The sequence below is a fragment of the Mytilus californianus genome, unplaced genomic scaffold (genome assembly GCF_021869535.1).
Source record: "Mytilus californianus isolate M0D057914Y unplaced genomic scaffold, xbMytCali1.0.p SCAF_12, whole genome shotgun sequence".
NCBI lineage: Eukaryota > Metazoa > Mollusca > Bivalvia > Mytilida > Mytilidae > Mytilus > Mytilus californianus.
The window spans coordinates 320,894-343,095 of record NW_026262604.1 but is presented as its reverse complement, the minus strand read 5'-3'; the positions used below and the strand labels follow the sequence as shown (position 1 = coordinate 343,095).

Genomic DNA, 22,202 nt, shown 5'->3' with positions numbered 1-22,202 from the left:
AAAATTTACATTTTCCACCTAGAAAACCTTATTTCATCAAATTTTATTTCATTCTGAGGCGACCAAGAAGCCAGAAAAATGCCAAGCATTTATGTTTGATGCCGGAAGCATACCTATGAGGTCACCTAAATAGGGGCCAATGAAGATCCTTTCACAAAACTTATTTTCTTAATGAAAAGTTTACAGTGAAAAAATGACTAAAATTAAATTATCTATGTATTTAGCATTAGAACAGAGATAACTGTATTGTATTTGAATTTTTATGTACATCCAGCATGGGTTCTATGATATTTACTATTGATTAGAGTTTTCATGTTCATATCCTTTACTTTATATCACACAATCTTGAATAAATAAACTGTTTAGAAAACAAAAGGCAATCTATATTATATATAAACAATTATATATTTCAGGGCAAAATACAGTAGAAACATTAATCACACATTAATTGATCGGATAATGGTTAAAACATCAAATTTACACTTTAAATACAAGTTAAAATTCTTATTGAATAAAACCATCAATGGACAAACTGATTTAAATATTTCAAATTGTATGTATAGGAAAAATATAGTGACACAAACTTAGCCAATTTTGTTTAAATTTTTATTTTCTCACTTTTTCAGTGAAGTATGATCATCAACAGACAAATAAAGTAACAGTGGTTAAAAGAATTTTCAAGCATATTTCTTTTGATTACAATGTGAATAAAAAAGGGTCTCTTAAACATTTTTTGCTTAGTTTGGTTTTATTTCATCCGACAATCATTTAATTATATATTTTGTAAAGAGATTAAAAATGTGAACAGCAAACATCAGAAGCAAAGGAATTCATCTAGCACAATATAACATGATTTTTATTTCATATAATTGCATATTATTTGATTTCTTAAAACATTTTGATTTAAATAATGTTTTATAAAATTGAGGAACAGAGACACTTACAAGTTTATATTACAAAACTAAAGAGGAAATGAAAAGTCCTGACAAATATACAAACCCTTGGTGGCTTGAAGGAATGTCAAGAAACCTATCCCAGTGGCCCTCTGGTCCTGATTAGCATTTCCCTCTGCATATTTAAATTTTAGAAGTTTTCTAAATTTTCCAACTGTGATGGGTTTTACCCTCCCACTGAACAGGGATCTTGCAGAAGCCCTGTTTTCTGGCTGTCGAAGAAGGCTCATGACTTGATGAGTATCTAAACCTATACAAATATAAAAAAAAAAACTTTAATATTCAAATTCCTGTAGTTTTGATATCAATTAACATTTGATTTTTGATTTTTGGTGTTTTTACGCCACTTTTAAGCACCACTTTTGGGCTATTTCGTGGCGGTCAGTTTTTATTGGTGGAGTAGGCCGGAGTGCCCAGAGAAAACCACCGACCTTCGATAGGAAAACTGACAATCCTAGTCAATTAAGATTGGATTCGAGTGCACCCACACGAGCGGGGTTCGAACTCACAACCTCAGTGTTGACTGGCTAGTGATTACAGTAGTAACTACTTAGACCACTCGGCCACCGAGGCCCCTTATATCAACTAACAAATACCATGACTGTACCTGCTATTCTTCATGCAATTGAGTTCTGAAGCATAACTGATAAAGATAACTTGAAAATGGTACTTCAATTGAGGCAATGTTTTGTTTTATAGCATGATGGGTGCTGTATAGGGTGCAGGAAATCCTACCCTTTTTGGTGCACCTGATTTCACTCTCAGTTTTTAATGGAGTTTGTGTTGTTTCTTATTTATTTTAACTGATGTAAATGTCTTTTTGTTTTATGAGTCTTTGTTAACTCCTTGGTTTTGATTGTTATTGTCTTGAAGGTTTTACTACAAGTATCGCATTAGTTCAACAAAATTAGAAAATTGATTTTGATCAAATACAAATCTAATTAAATTCTTTGTGACTATATATTTAGAATACATAACTGATTTCCCATTATTCTAATATCATAGTTTGTTTATCAAAATATCTTCAATTAAAACTCTTCATGAACATGGCACTATTTTGACCGATTCACCATAAAAATGAAGTCAAGGAAATGTGACAAAACTTATATGTTTCAAATAATGACTGATGCTATCTGTAAATCTATTTATAGATTAACCAACCTTCAATAAACTGGTTTAGCTCATCTTTGCAGCTGGAAATCTGACTTTCAATAAAAGCTGCTTGCAGTGGTTTTACATGTTTTTTAGTAAAGGATGTTATTGGTACTATAAACCCAATATCTGTAGCAATATCCATAATGGATGAATATGCTTCTTTTGCATCTCGATCAGACGCACTATTCTGCATCTGAAAGCAACGAAATAAATAGATCAGTATACATGACATTATCATCTGCTGTTTTTGTATATAATCAGCAACATATTAAAAATTCGCAACATAAAAAGAAGAATATATTATCTCTTTAAAGTTATATGGTCCCTTCAATATAATTTTTCTACATTCAGTGAACCATGAAAACTTGGGTATTATATAAAATATTATAAATCACCGCTGATTTTGAAAATTAATGAGCCTCTGTGAATCAATATTAATATATTTAACAGAAGGACTAAGGTTAGAATTTTCACTTATGAATTTCCTTCTAACTGTTTACTTAAGGGTTTTTCCAGAATTAATTGTATGGGGGGAAGGATGGCTCTTTATTAAAATTTGATGGGTGGTGGCTATTCAAGAAAGATTGCTTGAACATTGAAATGAAATATCCAATTTAAAATGTATGCATGGTGGGTGTAAAATAAAAAGTGCCTTCCTAGTTTAATCCAAGCCCCTTCTAAAATAAAATGGTTGCTTCATACACTTTTCATTGTATTATCTTTTTAAAATATTATCTTTTTAAAATAATAAAATGCTTTGCAGAGTGCAGCCTGATATGATTGGAGTTCGAACCATGATCAGTTGGTGCAAATTTGGATGCAATATTCAACCTTGATACTGTCTAAATTTGTTTTGTCATAAAATTTTGGACATAATAAAGGTTTCTGACACAAAATAAATGATGTGAAAGATCATCAAAAAATTAAAATAAGTGAAAATATTTGTACTAATTTCAAATGAAGATGTGTTGCTATTGCACAAAACTGTGATATTGTGCAATATAGTCATTCACAAATACTTACTTTCTCCAGTGCATCTTACCCCCAAGGGTGACTGGGGAATAGAAGTATGGTCACCATTGGTCTTCCTCCGACCGGCAGTAAAACCCGTGCTAAAGTGGGGCGTCCGTTTGGCTGTGCGGGATGTACAAATTTGCAGCCACGTCCGGTCAGAATGGGGACGTTAAATCCGATGCCTCGTGTAAAGAGAGTGCCACGCTCTTTGCACGTTAAGAACCCTTGCAACAACTCTTTGAGTGGTCCGTAGGTGACCTGTTGCAAGGCTAAATTTCTGTCCCTATCCAATATACCCTCATTTCCCATGCCAGTCTAAATTTCTCCGACCTTAATCCCTTAATCTATTACAGAACCTACCTATTGTATTTATTGTGAACTTGTTCTCGTCCTGAATATGCATGAAATATTTGCCACTGGACGTTAAACAACCAACAATCAATCAATCAATCCAGTGCATCTTTCAGTCTATCAGGTAGATCATCAGGATTTATCACAGAGGTTTGCCCATTTATAATGTAGTCAGTTACAATATCTGAAAAAATGGGCAAACCAGGACCGTCTTGAATTATTGACAGGACTATCAGCTGACCAAGGTGAAAAAATGTTTTCTTTTTCTTTTCCAGGTTATTAGATTGGAATGTTTGTCTTCCAGGTTTTCCTGAAAAAAGAATACCAATCTTCTTAATAAATTCAAAAAAAAAAAGATGAGTGTACAAATTTTAGTTTGTTGTATGATAAACATAAATAATATTAACTTTTTTTTAACTAAGTTTCATAACATTTTGTTTAAGCAAAGTAAAGTTAGAGAGCGGAAACCAACTTTTTTTTTGTTTTTTTTTATGATTGAATAGTTAAAATCATGTCTGAGGTTGTATATTGTACTCATAGTGCATTTCCTGATATTTGATGTATTCTCTAGATCATGAGAGGTAATGAAAATCTTTTTAAGTCTTGATTTAGACAACAGTTCTTATATTCTGTGGGACATTTAAGCTCATGTTAAATAAAAGTACTTAGTAGTAGTATTGTATACATTCAGGTATTTAAAATGTCATTAAATCTCCATTTTTAACTAAACAATAACATTACCTGTTACATAACATGAATGACTAATGTTATGAAGCAAAAGGCTCCAAAACTCTCTTCTAAGACCACCTAAGTCTGCATCTTCTTCATCTACAAATTTTATACTCAAGGGACTATGTAGGTCATCTCCTGAGAATCTGATGATGGTGATGGAGTCCACCAATACATAACCCCTTCGAACCTCCATCAGCAATGGATCCTCTTCTGATGTAGAGTTTATGAACAGTTCCCTATGTTCAACCAGAACATCTTTCAACCCATCAGCAGAGGGATTTTGTCTGTGTAAAGGATACAAATGCTAACCATAAATAACATTGTCTCCCAACAAATATATAACATCTTTTCAATTCAATATTTTTTTCATAAATTACTTTGATATCAAACAATAAATTAATAGGTTTGAGATGTCTTACAATGTTAAACTATATAGATAAATGAAAATAGCAAAAATAAATGTTGCGAAAATTTATTTATATGTTCTGTACTTTCTAAAAGCTAAAGCGTTTAGTAAATGATTTTCTTCTATTCCTGTCAGCAGGTCAATAATGGTATAGGTTAGTGTTACCAACATAAATGCTCAAAGGGTATTGTACACATAAGGGTATTGTACAGATGTATTTTATAAAATGACTGTCGGGTGTGTACCCTTATTATTCATTGTAAGGTACTCTATCAGGCAATTACCCTTACTTATTAGTGTCAAACTACATTAGAGTTGTAAATCACTCTTGATAATTTTTAACCTAATTAGTAAGTACATCAAAGGTTCGGTCATTTTTTGTTACTATTCATCTGTAAAATTTAACAGAAGTGTGTATACCTGTGACAAATATCTTACTGTTACTGGTATTTTTTTTCAGTATCAGAATATATTCTTTAAATAAAATGTCAATTAAGTAAGACACTTGCTTCTCATTTTTATCTACAACAATTTCAGTATCTGCCAAAATATTTAACTGAAATTTTAGAATCCACCAAAATAAAAACCACCAAAAATTTTCTTGTACTTTGTTGCCTCTTTATCGAGAAATTTTACACTCATGAAAAGAACCTGCTATTCTTACTAATTATTTTTTTTGAGAGCTGTTCCAAATTTCACTGTGTGGTAAAAAAAAATTAAAATGCATTTCATATAATTTTTTGTTATTATGGGTGGTTTGGATCTGAACAATTTACCCTAGAATTGCCCTGAGCAAAAATAATATGACAGAAAAATATATTCATGTAGCATTTTCTAATTTAACACTTTTTTAACCAAAAAAGATTCAGAGTAACATTTTAATGTATATTTACTTGAGTTTTGGTTGGTTTATAACAAAATAATAGAATATTACCCAACATCACCAAATGGTGCTGTTTCTGGTATATAGTCATTCAAAGCATTGTCATTGGTTTCATTAACATCCAGTCCTCTGAAATAGAAAAAAAATATGTAATATGGAGCATAGTTTCCTATATGAAGATTGGAGAATTTATGTCTCAAGTTTGTTGACAAATGAACCTCAAGCACATTCTTTTCTCTATGAAAACCAGCTTATATAAATGTATGTTCAACAAGTGAATCTGTGAGCTGCTGCTCACTCGTGATACCACAACTAAAAGTAAACATTAAACAGAATGAGTAGGTGTCAGATAACACTGAAATCATACAACACAGTATATCTCACTCATTGTTATAATCCTTAATATCAAATTTCAAAAAGCTTTGTAAAGTAGCTCATGAGAAAAATTTTCACAATATTTTTTAACTTGGCTATTATGTGTATCACACTGTTTATCAATCTCTGTATTTTTTGAATGATGATATTTAAATGTTTTACAACCTTTTTTTATAAACTCAAAACAATAAAGTTCAAAAGTATGGAAACAAGGGAAAAGCATTAATAAATTCAACATTTCATCGTATTCAGAGAATAAATATTCTTTGGCAGTGACGCTCTAAATTGCTTAAGTCAAAGTTATATACATTTCATGTTGTTATTTTACACTACTGTCTCAGATTGGGGTGAAGGTTGGTGTGCCTATGGAAATAGTTAGGAGCCTCTTGTTCAGTGGTTGTTGTTTGCTGATGTGGTTCATAGTTGTTTTTGTTTCTTGTTTTGTATATAGATTAGGTTTTCCTGTTTGAATTGTTTTACACTGATTATTAAGGGGCCTTTATAGCTTGCTATTCAGGTAAGCCAAGACTCCATGTTGAGGGCCATACTGACCTGGCTAGAATAGCTGAGTTAGTTACGATTGCTTAATGATAATGATGTAATCTTACAGAAATAGGAAATATTTAGTTTAAATATCATTACAATCAACATGAACAAGGAATTGTAAACACATCTTGACAAGAATTTTTCATACTTGAAATGAACCTATTTGACACCAAAATAAAAGAAGAATTTGTCCATAGGACACATATGATGGCATGCTTTCATAAACATTTAAAAGAACATAAATCAAGAAATTTACTTATACAGTATTAATTATGACTGTAGAACATACCTTGTTATGTCAATGATTTGTTGAGACCTGTTTGTTTGATTTGGAATTGATATGGAATGGGTATTCATCTGATCTACCATTAGTGGTGCTGATGTTCTAAATAAAACTGTTGGTGAGTCGCCAGTGGCAGTGCGATATCCTGCTGCAACCACTTCCTATTACAATTTGAGAAATTACAAGAAACCAATAACAAACTTTTTTTAAAATAGCATACTATTGGGTGTTTTTTTTTTGCCTATATAGGTATCAACTACAAAATTGTTTTACTAGTGTGACAATCTAAATGTCAAACTCTCAAACTAGGCAGTTGACTTAGTACCTGGAATAATATTCAAAATTATCATTCAATTTATTGTTATTAATTTCATATATGAATTATCTAAAGTATATCTCCTTCATCCTAAGATTTGTTATATATGTGGCAAAAGTTTTGTCCCTATGTTCTATTTTAGCCATGTCAGCCATGTTGGTTGGTAGGTGGGTCATCAGACATATTTTTTTCAAACTTAATACCCTAAAGATGATTGTGGCCAAGATTGGTTTAATTTGTCTCAGTTATTTCAGAGAAGATTTTGTAAAAGTTTACAAAAAAATGTTAAAAATCGACTATAAGGGCAACAAATCCCTAAGAGGTCAATTGACTATTTTGGTCTAGTTGACTTATTTGTAGATCTTACTTTGCTGAACATTATTTTGTTGAAAGTTTATCCCTATCTATAATAATATTCAAGATAACAAACAAAAACTGTAAAATTTCATTTAAATTACCAATTCAGGAGCAGCAACCCAACAATGGGTTGTCTGAATCATTTGAAAATTTGAGGGCAGATAGATCTGACCTGATGAATATTACTACCACATGCTAATTAGATATGCTCAAAAACTGCATTTATTAAGAAGAAAAGATTTACCTGTAAAATATGACCTAATAATAATCTTGCTAAATTAACACTTACTGGGGGTGTTTCTTCTGGTACATCAATGATGCTTGATTGATTTAACTCAGCATTATTTTCCTGCACCTACAAAATTAGAATTACTCGTGTAGTGTAAATCAAAGTAAACACTATTTTAACCACCAAGGGTGACTTATTCAAAAATTTGTTGATATATTTCTTTTAAATCAATGTTTATCAATTTTTGTTAAAATAAATAAAAATAGTTCTGTATTTTTTTTTTATTCCTTTGCTTGTCAATAAAGGCTTTAAAATTCAAACCTACCATATACATGATATATATCAAAACTATAAAGTGTTTGTGATGACTGTCAATAACTTTCCGTTTTTTTCTGCCAATGAGCAAAAAAATTGGGATTGAAATACAGCAGCCAACAGGTCAACCCATCCTTTGGGTCAAGAAAGCCAAAAACATACCAGTGTACTTAATGAGTTATAGTTTTCATTTGACCAGTAAACTGCAGAAAGACATTCTTTTTACTTTCCGAATTGTTTGGAATCTGCTATTGATTGACTTTATCCTGTTTATACCTGTGTTCCACTCCTGATTGCTGTACTTCTTCTAGGCCTTCTTGGTGTTGACAGTCTTCTCCTACCATCTTGTTCGATTCGAATCATTTGTCCGTAATGGTTTTGCGAAAAATGAACATGTAGTGTCGGTCTTTTTCGATCTAGAAAAAGCCTATGATACTGCATGGAAGTATGGTATTTTAAAAAATCTCTTTGATATGGGGTTGAAAGGCAATATGCCAAATTTTATTTCGAATTTTCTATCTAACAGACAATTTAATGTTAGAGTAAATTCAACCATGTCTGATCTGTATGATCAAGAGATGGGTGTCCCTCAGGGTAGTATTTTATCTGTTACATTATTTAGTCTTAAAATCAACAGCCTTGTTGAAGTTTTAAAAAGTAATATTGAAGGGTCATTGTATGTTGATGACTTTTTAATATGTTATAGAGGCAAGAATATGAATAACATAGAAAGACAATTACAGTTATGTCTTGGAAGAATTGAAAAATGGGCCTCGGAAAATGGGTTTAAATTTTCCACTTCAAAAACGGTCGGGATGCATTTTTGTAACAAAAGGAAATTGCATCTTGATCCAGAACTCACTTTGTACGGCAACCCAATTAAAATGGTTGATGAAACTAAATTTCTTGGGTTAATTTTCGATAAAAAGTTAACCTTTCTACCCCATATCAAAATGTTAAAATCGAAATGTTTAAAAGCATTAGATATTTTAAAAGTTGTCGGCAGCACCGACTGGGGTGCTGATCGCAACATTTTACTTAATTTATATAGATCTCTAGTTAGATCTAAACTAGATTATGGCTCTATAGTGTATGGCTCTGCAAGGAAGTCCTACATACAGATTCTCGATGCTGTGCATCATCAGGGTTTGCGTCTCTGTCTTGGCGCATTTAAAACCTCACCAGTTGAGAGTCTGTATGTAGAGGCTGATGAGCACTCACTCTCTAACAGACGTTTGAAGCTTGGACTTCAATATGCTGTCAAACTAAAAGCCTACTCAGATAATCCTGCCTACAGCTGTGTTTTTAATCCAATTTATGAAGATATTTTTGCAAAACATGAAAATAAAATTCCTCCGTTAGGTATACGTTTAAAACCACATTTAGCTTCTTTTGATTTAAAATCTGTTGCTCAAGTTAAAACTTGCAAATGTCCTCCATGGGAACTTCCCAAACCAAAAATGATATTTGATCTCCGTGAACACAATAAAAATAAAACAAATCCTCTTTTAATTCAGCAACACTATGCTGAAATCAAAGCCAATTATTCAGATTTTTCAACTGTCTATACTGATGGATCAAAAGATGGTGACAGAGTTGCATCTGCTGCTGTCTTCAGGGACAGAGCTGCAACTCTCCGTTTGCCATCTGATGCATCGATCTTTACTGCTGAAGCAGAAGCAATAATTTTGGCTTTGAAATTTATTGCTTCTTCAGATAAATCCAAATTTATTATATGTTCTGATTCACTTTCATGCTTACAAGCTATACAAAATACTAAAATTAAAAACCCAACAATTCTCAAAATTTTATATGTAATGAATTTAAAAATTCTTCTTAAAGAAATATTATTTCTATGGGTGCCGAGTCATGTTGGAATCCTTGGAAACACAGCTGTAGACCTTGAGGCAAAGAATGCCCTGGGTGACCCTTTATCTAACTGTGATATACCATATACCGATTTTAAATCTAATATTAGAGAATATGTTTTTAATATATTGAAAAATGAATGGAGTAAAAAAGATGGTAATAAATTACATGAAATTAAACCTAATTTATGTAAACCTTTCAATAATTTTATGTGCAGAAAAGATCAGTGTGTTATTTCTAGATGTCGTATTGGTCATACTAGAATAACACACGAATATCTTTTAAAAAATGAAGTAGAACCACAATGTATACCTTGTAACTGCAAGTATACTATTAAACATGTTTTAATCAATTGTATTGACTTTGCTGATATTCGAAAGAAGCATTTCAATGTCAATAATATGTATGATTTATTTAATAATATTCCATTTACAAATATTGTTTCATTCTTAAAAGAAATTGGAATATATTATAAAATATAAAAATGTTATATTTAAAACGATTTTAATTTTTATCACGTTATCTTAGTGTTGATTTTTATTTTAAATAATCAATTTGCTTTAGTCTAGAATTTTAGTTTATTGAAAGACCTTTTGTCTGATTTTAAAAATATACCTTAAATTGTTATAATATTCGAATTAGCTCTCGCCGCGATATAGCCTTTCTGTGCTAATGCGGCGTAAAGCAAACAACAATCAATCAATCAATCAGTCTTCTCCTTCTTGGTGTTGATAATGTACTTCTTGTACCTGCTGAGTTATTTTGGGATACCTAAAAGAGATTCATCATTCAATCACCAGTATACTAGCAATTTTTTTTTTTAGAAGGTTCTATAAGTTAACTTTGCGAAAAATGCTAAATATACCTGTCCCTAGTATTAGGAGCTTGTAATTTTAGTGGTTGTTACAAGTTTTTTATAGTATTATACCAATAAAAAATAAACCAAATTTAACAGTGTAAGTCATTTATTAAGAAGAAAAGATTTACCTGTAAAATATGACCTAATAATAATCTTGCTAAATTAACACATACTGGGGGTGTTTCTTCTGTTACATCAATGATGCTTGATTGATTTAACTCAGCATTATTTTCCTGCTCCTACAAAAGTAGAATTACTCGTGTAGTGTAAATCAAAGTAAACACTATTTGTCTGACTACTTCAACCACCCAAGGCGACTTATTCCAAAATTTGGTGGTATATTATAATGCTGCCTCCCTGGTGTTAAGAGTTGGCCACCAGAGATCCTAGATTACATAGAAAAGGGATTTCTTAACTGGTATTATTTATTTCTGTGGAATGTCAGGTCTGATGTCTAATTAGAATACCGTCGAACCAATACACTTTACAGCTTCATTTAACCTATGTTCTACAGGTCTATCTATTTTATATATGATTGAGAAATAAAAGTCATAGCATATAACAGTTTTGATTATTTATTTGACGATTAAAACCGCTGAGAGAATGGCTGTACAGGCTCTGTCACTGGTCTGGTTGGGTCCACGGCATATTTGGTCTATCTTATTTAATCTATATATTAATCATATATATATAACTATCCAGTTACCTCTCTGTACCTCTCTGTTAACTTTGACTAGTTTATAAACTACAGGTAGCGTATAGCTTGAACAGGCTTACAAATATGCCTTAAAAGGCCACATATAAAAGCATGTAGCCTTAATTTAACAACATCTATTTCAAATAACTATCTGTATAAAACTACTTGCTATTATGGTCACAAAGACAACTATTCCATTAATACTTAAAATATTGGTACAATTGCAATTTACACCCTAAATTGTCACCAAGTATTTACACCCAAATTAGTCAGGGACTATTTACACCTTGAAAAGTCACCAACTATTTACACCGAGCAAAGTCACAGACTACTTACAATGATACAAATCACCAACTATTTACACTTTAAATTCTCACCCAACCATTTACACCTAGGAAATGTCACCAACTTGCATCTATAATAAATCATTGTTAATATAGGTGCAATTTCCTTACTTTTCCTATCGTATTTAAATTCTAAGACATTTTAAATATTGCACTCTGTAACTTTCAAACAACAAATAATCACTGCCCTCCGTAGTTGATCTTTTTAGTTTTATTCCACAAACAGCCAATCACAGATGCTTTTACATATGTTGAACCAATCAGCAGCCTTCTTTCTGTTAAGGGAAATTCCCGAAATGTTAACTCAAAATGTAAACACTGGAAGTTTTGTGTAAATAAAGATGTTTTCCAGCTTAATTTCAATAAGAAACAACACATTTATTCACCCTGACGGTTTTTACACATACAGAATAACTTAAGAATACATTTAAAAGGTTAATATTTCAAATAAACAACAGAACTAAAGGTAAAAGCACTCCGTGGACAAATTTGCAAATTTGTCACCGTGAATAAATTCCAGTCATAACATTGATCGCTTGAAACACGATAGAATTCAATCATGACAATTAATATTAGCACAATCAGCATATCAAATAAACTCATTTTCATAGCATATAATCTCACAGATCTATCGGTATTATCATTTATACTTCATAACAACACAGCAAGATGTGTTCAAAAAGGGGGGTTCATGGCATAACACCATTTCTTTTAAATCAATTTTTATTAATCATCGTCAAGATAAATAAACTAGAGGCTCTCAAGAGCCTGTGTCGCTCACCTTGGTCTATATGCATATTCAACAGGGACACTCTCCAACATTGTAGACGAGAATAGAATTAATGACAAAAATCTCTGTTTTTTTTTTTGTATCTTATATTGCTGATCATTCTCTCTATCTTCATGATCTTATTTAGCTTTTGCTTTAAACACAAAAGAGGGTAAAAAAACTCCTATTAAGATTAAAAGTCTACTTATTATATCAGCAAAATTTGACTTGTTAGTAGGTCTCGTCTTGCTTATCATTTTTGATTATTTAAGTTTCTATCTATCTATTATAATTAATATCATACAAGGAAAAACGCCAGAAAAATGGTAAAATTCATAACTAAAGGGCAATAACTCCAATAAGGAGTCGTTGGACAATTTCTGCCATTTGTCTTCATTGTAGATTTTGTCTTGCTGATCATTTTTGTATATTTAAGTTTCTTTCTATCTATTATAAGTTTTAAGATATAAGACAAAAACGAAAAAAAAATTGTACAAATCGGCATCAAAGGAAAATAACTCTAATAAGGAGTCAACTGATGATTTCAACCATAAGACTTATTTGAAGAACTTGTCCTTCTGATCATTTTTGCAATTTAAAGTTTCTCTCTATCTTTTATAGTTTTCAAGATATGATAATAGGTATAAATTGAAAAAAAGTGGTAAAATTTGCCATTGAAGGGCAATAACTCCTACAAGAAATTGTCTAACAGTTTTGACGTATATGGATATTTGGTAGAGCTCAACATTCTGAACAATTTTACTCTCTTCAGATTTCCTCTTTTTATAACGGTTATCAGAATAATAGACAAAACTTGCATTTTACCCCATATGTTCTATTTTTTGCCATCCCGGCCATCTTTGTTGGCAGGCAGGGTCATCGGACACATTTTTTAAACTGAATACCCTAATGATGATTGTGGCTAAGTTTGATTCTATTTGGCCCAGTAGTTTCAGAGAAGAAGATTTTTGTAAAAGATTAAAAAAATTTACGAAAATTGTAAAAAATTGACTATAAAGGGCAATAACTCCTTAAGGGGTCAATTGACAATTTTGGTCATGTTGACTTATTTGTAGATCTTACTTTGCTTTACATTACTGCTGTTTACAGTTTAGTTTATCTCTATCTATAATAATATTCAAGATAATAACCAAAAGCTGCAAAATTTTCTTAAAAATCCCAATCAGGGGCAGCAACCAAACAACGTGTTGCCTGATTGGTCTGAAAATTTCAGGGCAGATAGATCTTGACCTACTGAACAAGTTTATCCCGTCAAATTTGCTCTAAATGCTTTGGTTTCAGAGATATGAGCCAAAAACTGCATTTTACCCTATGTACTTTTTTTTAGCCATGTCTGCCATCTTGGTTCGCGGGCAGGGGCATCGGACACATTTTTTAAACAAGATAACCTAATGATGATGTGGACAAGTTTGGTTAAATTTGTCCTAGTAGTTTCAGAGGAGAAAATTTTTGTAAAAGATTACAAAAATTTACGAAAAATGGTTAAAAATTTACTATAAAGGGCAATTACTCCTTAAGGGGTCAACTGACCATTTTGGTCAAGTTGACTTATTTGTAGATATTACTTCGCTGAACATTATTCCTGTTAACAGTTTATCTCTTATCTATAATAATATTCAAGATAATAACCAAAAACGGCAAAATTCCTTAAAATTACCAATTCAGGGGTAGCAACCCAACAACGGGTTGTCCCATTCATCTGAAAATTTCAGGGCAGATAGATCTTGACCTGATAAACAATTTTAACCCCAGTCAGATTTGCTCTAAATGCTTTGGTTTCAGAGATATAAGCCAAAATCTACATTTAACCCCTATGTTCTATTTTTAGCCATGGCGGCCATCTTGGTTAGTTGGCCTGGTCACCGGACACATTTTTTAAATTAGATACCCCAATGATGATTGTGGCCAAGTTTGGTTAAATTTGGCCAAGTAGTTTCAGAGGAGAAGATTTTTGTAAAAGTTAACGGACGATGGACGCCAAGTGATGAGAAAAGCTCACTTGGCCCTGTGGGCCAGGTGAGCTAAAAATTGTTCTGTTAAAAAATTGTCAATAAAGGCTTTACTTTTATAATTTGTGACTTGGATGGAGAGTTGTCTCTTTGGCCCTCATACCACACCTTCTGAGTATCTATTAACAATTCTAACCTGCCATATATATAAAAAAATATAGTGTGTTTGTGATGACTGTCAATAACTTTCCGCTTTTTCTGCCAATGAGCAAATAAAATGCTCTGCTGGGCGCAGCTTGATACGACCGCAGAGGTAGAACCCTGAACAGTTGGGGCAAGTTTGGACACAACAATCAAGCTTGATACAGCACTGAATTTGGATAGTGATTAAATATTTGACACAGCATAGGTTTCTGAAACAGAATGAATGTGGTCCAAGAACAGAAAATTTCTTAATTTACCTATTCAAACCATCATTATTATTTGCTTTTATATATAAATCAGAAATAAACAATTTAAAATGGAAAATTTTAAAGAAAAAAAAAGGAAAAAAAAATCCCTCCCCCAATTTTTTTGAACCCCCTTATGATTCATCACCCCCAAACTCAATCTCAGCCTTCCCTTTGTGGTATGGTACCTTGCAGTACAATTTCAGAGAGATCCATACACTTGAACACAAGTTATTGTCTGGAAACTAGAAAAATGCGTTTTTTGGCCCCAAATTCCTAAACGTTTTGGGCGATTACCCCCAAGCTCAATCCCAGTTTTCCCTTTGTGATATGGAACCTTGTAGTACAATTTCATAAAGATCCATACACTTACGCACAAGTTATTGTCCTGAAACTAGAAAAATGCTTGTATTTTGCCCCTATTTTGCCCCTTTTTTTTTAAATTTTGAGGCAATTACCCCCAAAATCAATCCCAGCCTTCCCTTTGTGGTATGGTACCTTGCAGTACAATTTCAGAGAGATCAATACTCTTGAACACAATTAATTGTCTGGAAACTAGAAAAATGCTTATTTTTTGCCCCTTTTTGGCCCCTTATTCCTAAACGTTTTGGGCGATTACCCCCAAACTCAATTCCAGCTTTCCCTTTGTGATATGGAACCTTGTAGTACAATTTCAGAAAGATCCATACACTTACACACAAGTTATTGTCATGAAACTAGAAAAATGCTGTTTTTTGCCCCTTTTTTGGCCCCTAATTCCTAAAATTTTGAGGCAATTACCCCCAAAATCAACCCCAGCCCTCCCTTTTTGATATGGAACCTTGTGGTACAATGTCAGAGAGATCCATACACTTACACACAAGTTATTGTCAGGAAACTAGAAAAATGCTTGTTTTTTGCCCCTAACTCCTAAAATTTTGAGGCAATTACCCCCAAAATCAACCCCAGCATTCCCTTTATGATATGGAACCTTGTGGTACAATGTCAGAGAGATCCATACACTAACACACAAGTTATGTCTGGAAGTTACAAAAATGCTTATTTTTGGCCCCTAATTCCTTAACTGTTGGTACCTTAACCCCCAAAATCAATCCCAACCTTCCTTATGTGGTATTGAACCTTATGGTAAAATTTCATAGAGATCCATTAACTTAAACTAAAGTTAGAGTGCGAAAACCAATGTGTCTTCGGACGACGACGACAACGTCATACCAATATACGACCACAAAATTTGTTTGCGATCGTATAAAAATAGGGATTGAAATACAACAGCCAACAGGTCAACCCATCCTTCATGTCCTTTGGGTCAAGAAAGCCAAAAACATACCAGTGTACTTAATAAGTTATAATTTTCATTTGACCAGTAAACTGCAGAAAGACATTCCTTTTACTTTCCGAATTGTTTGGAATCTGCTATTGATTGACTTTATCATGTTTATACCTGTGTTCCACTCCTGATTGCTGTACTTCTTCTAGGCCTTCTTGGTGTTGACAGTCTTCTCCTTCTTGATGTTGATAGTGTGCTTCTTGTACCTGCTGAGTTATTTTGGGATACCTAAAAGAGATTTACAATTCAATTACCAGTATACTAGTCATTCAAAGTTATTCTTGTAACAATGTTCTTTAAGAAAACTTTTCAAAAAGAAATGAATTGAAAACCAGAAATATATTCCCATACAAAAGTATTATTTTGATGGTCTATTCACTTTAACACTGTTTAATGCGAATATATCCTGTCTCTGCATTCACATACCTGTGGTGCTCCAGCCACAGTACTCAAATCCTAGAAAAAAATTATAAAAAAAATTGAACAAGGCCTGTCAGAAGGCATTTATCAGTTTTTTGTTAACATTTATCAGGATAATAATCAAAATTGACAACACTTTAAGGCAGGGGACACATGTAGACCATACTACACAAAATTTTAAGTGCCACTGTGGTGTTGTCAATTTTTGTTTATAATTTAAGTTTTGCATTCATTTGTACTATTTGACAACCAAACATACCAAGGTACCCACTTCATGGACTCTACCGAAAGGATTCACACAGGCCTAATCCGCATTGGCTGACCAGAAAGAGTTTAATTCATTTGGATAGTGCAATATTTCAAGAACTATAACTCAGTGGAACAGTAAAAGTGAAAAAAAAACTGATTCCCTATTTTGTCCCAAGTAACAACATTTATAAGCATTATGTATTTAAGTTTGAAAACAAATTTGTTGAATGGTTCCTAAGTTATCTTATAGATAGTCAGCTTCAGCCTACCATACAGCACCACATTTATTACATGTCAATTGAATGTGACCTCAAAGTTGCATCAAACTTTATGTCAAGAAATACAAACTGGTGATACACCTGACATGCTTAAGAGAAGCTGCACCTAGAGCAAATGATACACCTGTATTGAGCATATATCAATTGCTGCTGATAAATAAAATAGGAAAAGAAGGCATTAAAATTTGTCTTTAATTCAAAATAGTAAAATCCTGTAACTCCAGAATAACAAATAAATAAAAAAGGAGCTTCTTTATAACAATCCTGACAATAATGTAAAGTTTCAAGGAAATCAATCTATGAATACCTGAATATTGTACTAAATTTAATGTGCAAAATGTGAAAAATTGCCTTTTTTCAAATAATTAAAGTCCCATAACTCTGAAATGATATAACTAAATAGAAAGACACTTTTCTTCAGCCAATCCTAATGTTGTTTTAATATAGCATAAGAAATAATACATCCCCTCTCAGACGGTCATATAAAAACTCTAGTTTCTTGATATTTTCACATTTTCTCTGCATTATTTAGATGGTCAGATAGTGTTATGCAATTTTTTTCTCTTTATATTCCAGCAATAAAATGTTTGAATATACATTACCAGCCTCTGTCTTACTGGTACAGTAATTGGTGGAAGCATATCTTCATTAGTCAAATCCTAAAAAATATAGTCATGCATATGATCATGAGGATTCATATTTTATATTCTAGGGAAAATATAAAAAAATATAAAGTGGTAAAATATAAAAAAAATATAAAGTACTTATCTTGAACGGATTGTTACCAACAATTATACTATTTTACACATTTACCTTATCTTAATTCAAGTTCCAGTTTATTAAAAAAAAATAATATAAAGAGCATTGTTAAGAAGTTTCATTTACAAATGTATACCATGAATAAAACAATTTTATCCTTTAATACCTCTCATATTTTCATTTCTTATGCTTAATCCTGTCAATAACAAACAAACAAACAAAAACTAGTCATTACTGGCATTAGAACTTTGTAATTGGTATATTTGATAATATTTGGAAACACTGAAGTTTCTTCTGTTTTGGTATTATTTATAAATACTTATAACCAATTATAAGAAATATCAAACAAGGAATACATCATGTATACCAAGCTGACAAAAATAAGTAAAACCAAAAATAACATAAACATGTATACTAAAAGAAAGAAAAAGTGTGGTGAATGTGAGAGGAAAATATTTCAGATAGATTTGATACAATAAAAGACATTCAGTTTGTCTTGTAGACCTTTCACTTCTCAGTATTTATTCAAAATTACTATAAATAACAACAACAGAACATGTTATAATTGAGTTTGCTTCATCTCTCTAAATACTTGCTATATAATCAATGTAGTCATATCTTTTGGTTTGGCAGAGATTAACAAAATCATTTATATTTATAATGATGCACATATCCATAAGTTTTGTTGGTTATTAAAGAAATGATATCAATCACTGACCACATGACAAATACTTTTACTTTTTAAAAGTCATAGAATTGGATATAAATGTCATTTTATACATTGAATGAAGCACAGAAGCATGGGTGCATGGTTCAGAAGATGTACAGAAAACTGGTTACCTTTTGTTGATTGCTTAGTATACCCACCGACAATTTTTCAAGTTGATTGCTATGTTTGAATCAGTGAAAAACTCTTAAACTATAATATGGATACCAGATAATGGTAAAAGCTACATTTTGTATCTAAATATTTGCAGGTGAAAAAGGGTGCATTATATAGAACAAAGAAAACATTCAATAGCTACAATGTATTAATAAAACAACTCTTAATCCAAAGGAGAAGACACTTTTTCTTCAACCGGCTAAGTACAGTACCACATCTATTACATTTCAAGTGTCTTCACCTGTGGGTCAAAAGTGTTCCAGCAGGATGACAATAAGCATTTATATTTTTTCTGTTTTTCTGCTTCTACATCTTCTATCTAGAATTTTGTTGAATAATAATCTAGTTATTAAAACTATTTAAATGTTTTGATATTAACTTTATGTTAGAACATAAAACAAGAAAATATAAGTATATACCACACCACCATGACCACCCTTCACCTTTGGGAAATTGTAGCCAGAACACTTGACATTTAAAAAAATAAATAGCGCTTATATTCCATTACTTCAAAAATATATATATACAGTTTACCATTGTTATCTTGAGGTTTTCCTGACTTGAGAATTCATTTTTAGTTGATAGATTTAGCTTGACTCGAAGAATACATGAAGTTTTGCAGAATAGGGCCAACTCTTGTCCCACTTATGGAAAGGTTAAAATAAATCCAGCAGGGTAGAAGTCTGGGATTGATGTTTTGAACTGAGATACATGTATATTATGTTATCACCTTTGTCATGTTTATAAAATTGAATATATTTTTTTTTCTCATGCTGTTTTTATACATTTCATGTTGCTTTTATCAAGAATGATATGTATTACTTCAAAATATTTGCATACAAAAGTTACATTAATAACATGCTAAAACACATTTTGAGTAAAATTACATAGAACTAAAATGTTTTCTCAGATATGTCATATATGGAACTATAAATAGACCAAAGTTTGGGACCACACTTTTTCAAGTCAACCAAAATCAAGACAAAAAGAGTTAACTGTATATATATTTATATATAACTGTATATATATTTATATATTCAATATGGTTTTACTTGCACTTTAATCTGTAACAAAGCACAACACTTTTTTTGGTTATTTCATCCATAATTAAAGAACCTTAGTAAGCGCTCTCACATACCCCACGTCCCCACATTGTCATTGGAGAAATAAAATAAGTGTAAGAAAAAAAAATTGAATCATAATTTCCTGTCAATATGCACATCTACATAGTATGTCCTTATTATCTACAAAGTTATATGAAATTATGTTATGTGGTTTCAGAGGAGTTGTGATGACAAACTGTTGCAGTAGTACATTGAAGCAAATAAGTTCAAAGGGGCGTAACTCCTAGAAAAAAATGAATCGTAATTTCCTGTCGATATGCACAACTACATAGTATGTCCTTATTATCTAAAAAGGTTTCATGAAATTATGTTGTGTGGTTTGAGAGGAGTTGCGATGACAAGAAACAAGACGGACGGACGGACGGGTCAAAAACATTATACCCTCCGCAACATAAATAAACAGGATGGAACAAATTTTAAGACTATAACCATGAGGAGCGTCAGGTGGAACTTGATATTATTTGGTCTAATAGGTACATTGAAGATTTTTTAAACAGTTTACAATGACATATTATGCCAAGTGAAGGCAAACGCACACCTGACCCTTTTGGTCTAGTAAGGTAAAAAATACAAGATTTAATGTTTTGTATTGATATAAATATAAACTACATTTGAACACGAATAAATTGATTATCCTGATTAGTATGTTTGTGTGTTGATGAAAAACCCTATTTGGGATTTTCTATAAAAAAAAAAATCTTTGATTTAACTTTTAACTTAATATCATTATACTAGACTTGTTCTTACATTATTTCTATGACCCAACCTTGATCTTCTTTGTGGTATAGCATCCTGTCAAAAGAAACCAAATGATAATCAACATATTTACCAAAGTTTGCAATCTAAATTTGTACATGTATAATAAAAATATGAGTAGTCCAGTAATATTGTTTACAAATAATTTCAACATTTTTTTTTCATTACTGTGTACTGCAGTTAAAGACAACTTTTTTTTTTATCTCTTATTGTACTGTATTAGATACAATATATAGATGCAGGTTGTTTTGTGTCCTAGATATTTCTTATTTGTTTACATTAATATGAGCTCACAAAATTATACATCCGCCCCTTGCAAAAATAAAAAAGATTAAGAAACAAGAATGCGTCCATTGTACATGGATGCCCAACTCACACTTTTATTTTCAATATTCAGTGGACCGTGAAATAGGAGTAAAAACTCTCAATTAACATTAAAATTAAAAATATCATGCGGAACATATATACTTAGTTTCAAGTTGCTTGGACTTTAAACTTTATAAATACATTGACTAAAAAGTGTGCACTATCATTTTCTATGTTCAGTGGACTGTGAAATATGGGTCAAAACTCTCATTTGGCATCATATCATAGGGAACATGTGTCCTAAGTTTCAAGTTGATTGGAATTCAACTTCATCAAAAAGAACAAAAAATATAATCTGAAGAAGGACAGATGGACAAATGAACGAAGACACAGAGACCGAAACACACTATAAAAATGAAATAGACAGTGCCTAATGTAACTTTATAATTAAAACTAAAAGAAAATTTTAATAAAATATCAAAGAAGAATTGTGGATACAAAATATCCCCCCCCCCCCCTTTTACAAATTAAGGGGTGGTTTGATACATCCATTTTTCTTTCCTATTTTAAACTATAAATAGATAGAAGTTTGTTTTATCTTTATAAATAGATAGAAGGATACTTTATTTTATTTTCTAACTCGTAGAAAGTCATACCCACCAAATGGGGGTTAGGCAAGCTGCCTCTTGACTCGTCACTGCTCTCTTCAGGAGACCTCTGGCCTATCTGAAAAGTTAAATGAGAAGTTAAATAGCATGCACAAGTGTATCTGTAAAATAAAAGCAGAAAAAAAGAAGCAATGTAAATTTCATGATACCAATCCTAGTGTGTCAGCTCAGCTATGAAAGTGATACAATAAAAATAGAGCTTTTACTTTACTGCTCTCTGATGATTAATTCTTCCATAAAACACATTTTTAGAATACTAAATATACTACTTTTAAAGTGTTATCAAGCCTTATATGAATGTTATAATTATAATGTTTAGCATATATCATTTAGTTACATGTACATGTATATGATGTGTTGCATACCATTTATAGTGACCTTGAAAGGACAAAGTGTCACCTTTAATTGTAACCCCATGTGCCATATACATGATATATGTAAAATGGTAAAGAAGCAATACAAGTTTTTGATGTCTTGAAATGTTGCTTTTATAACATGGGGAAAAATATATTGAAAATGGGTTTTCTCTAAACTTCATGCACCAATTTTTGATATTTTAC

General features: G+C 31.6%; 2 long non-coding RNA genes across 3 annotated transcripts; both read right to left on the bottom strand.

Annotated features, from left to right (window-relative positions):
* Window positions 1-1,004: 1,004 nt before the first annotated feature.
* Window positions 1,005-3,148, bottom strand: LOC127721178 (uncharacterized). Its single transcript, XR_007991066.1, has 3 exons — window positions 3,132-3,148; window positions 2,115-2,301; window positions 1,005-1,203 (listed from the first exon to the last, which is right to left on the bottom strand). It is a non-coding gene; the product is annotated as an uncharacterized LOC127721178 (long non-coding RNA).
* Window positions 3,149-6,710: 3,562 nt separating this feature from the next.
* On the bottom strand, window positions 6,711-16,562 carry LOC127721179 (uncharacterized). 2 transcript variants are annotated; one of them, XR_007991067.1, is made up of 3 exons: window positions 16,314-16,561; window positions 10,817-10,882; window positions 6,711-6,859 (listed from the first exon to the last, which is right to left on the bottom strand). It is a non-coding gene; the product is annotated as an uncharacterized LOC127721179 (long non-coding RNA). The 2 variants fall into 2 exon arrangements; XR_007991068.1 differs by lacking the exon at window positions 6,711-6,859 and adding an exon at window positions 10,499-10,555 and having other exon boundaries at window positions 16,314-16,562.
* Between the last annotated feature and the right edge of the window lie 5,640 nt (window positions 16,563-22,202).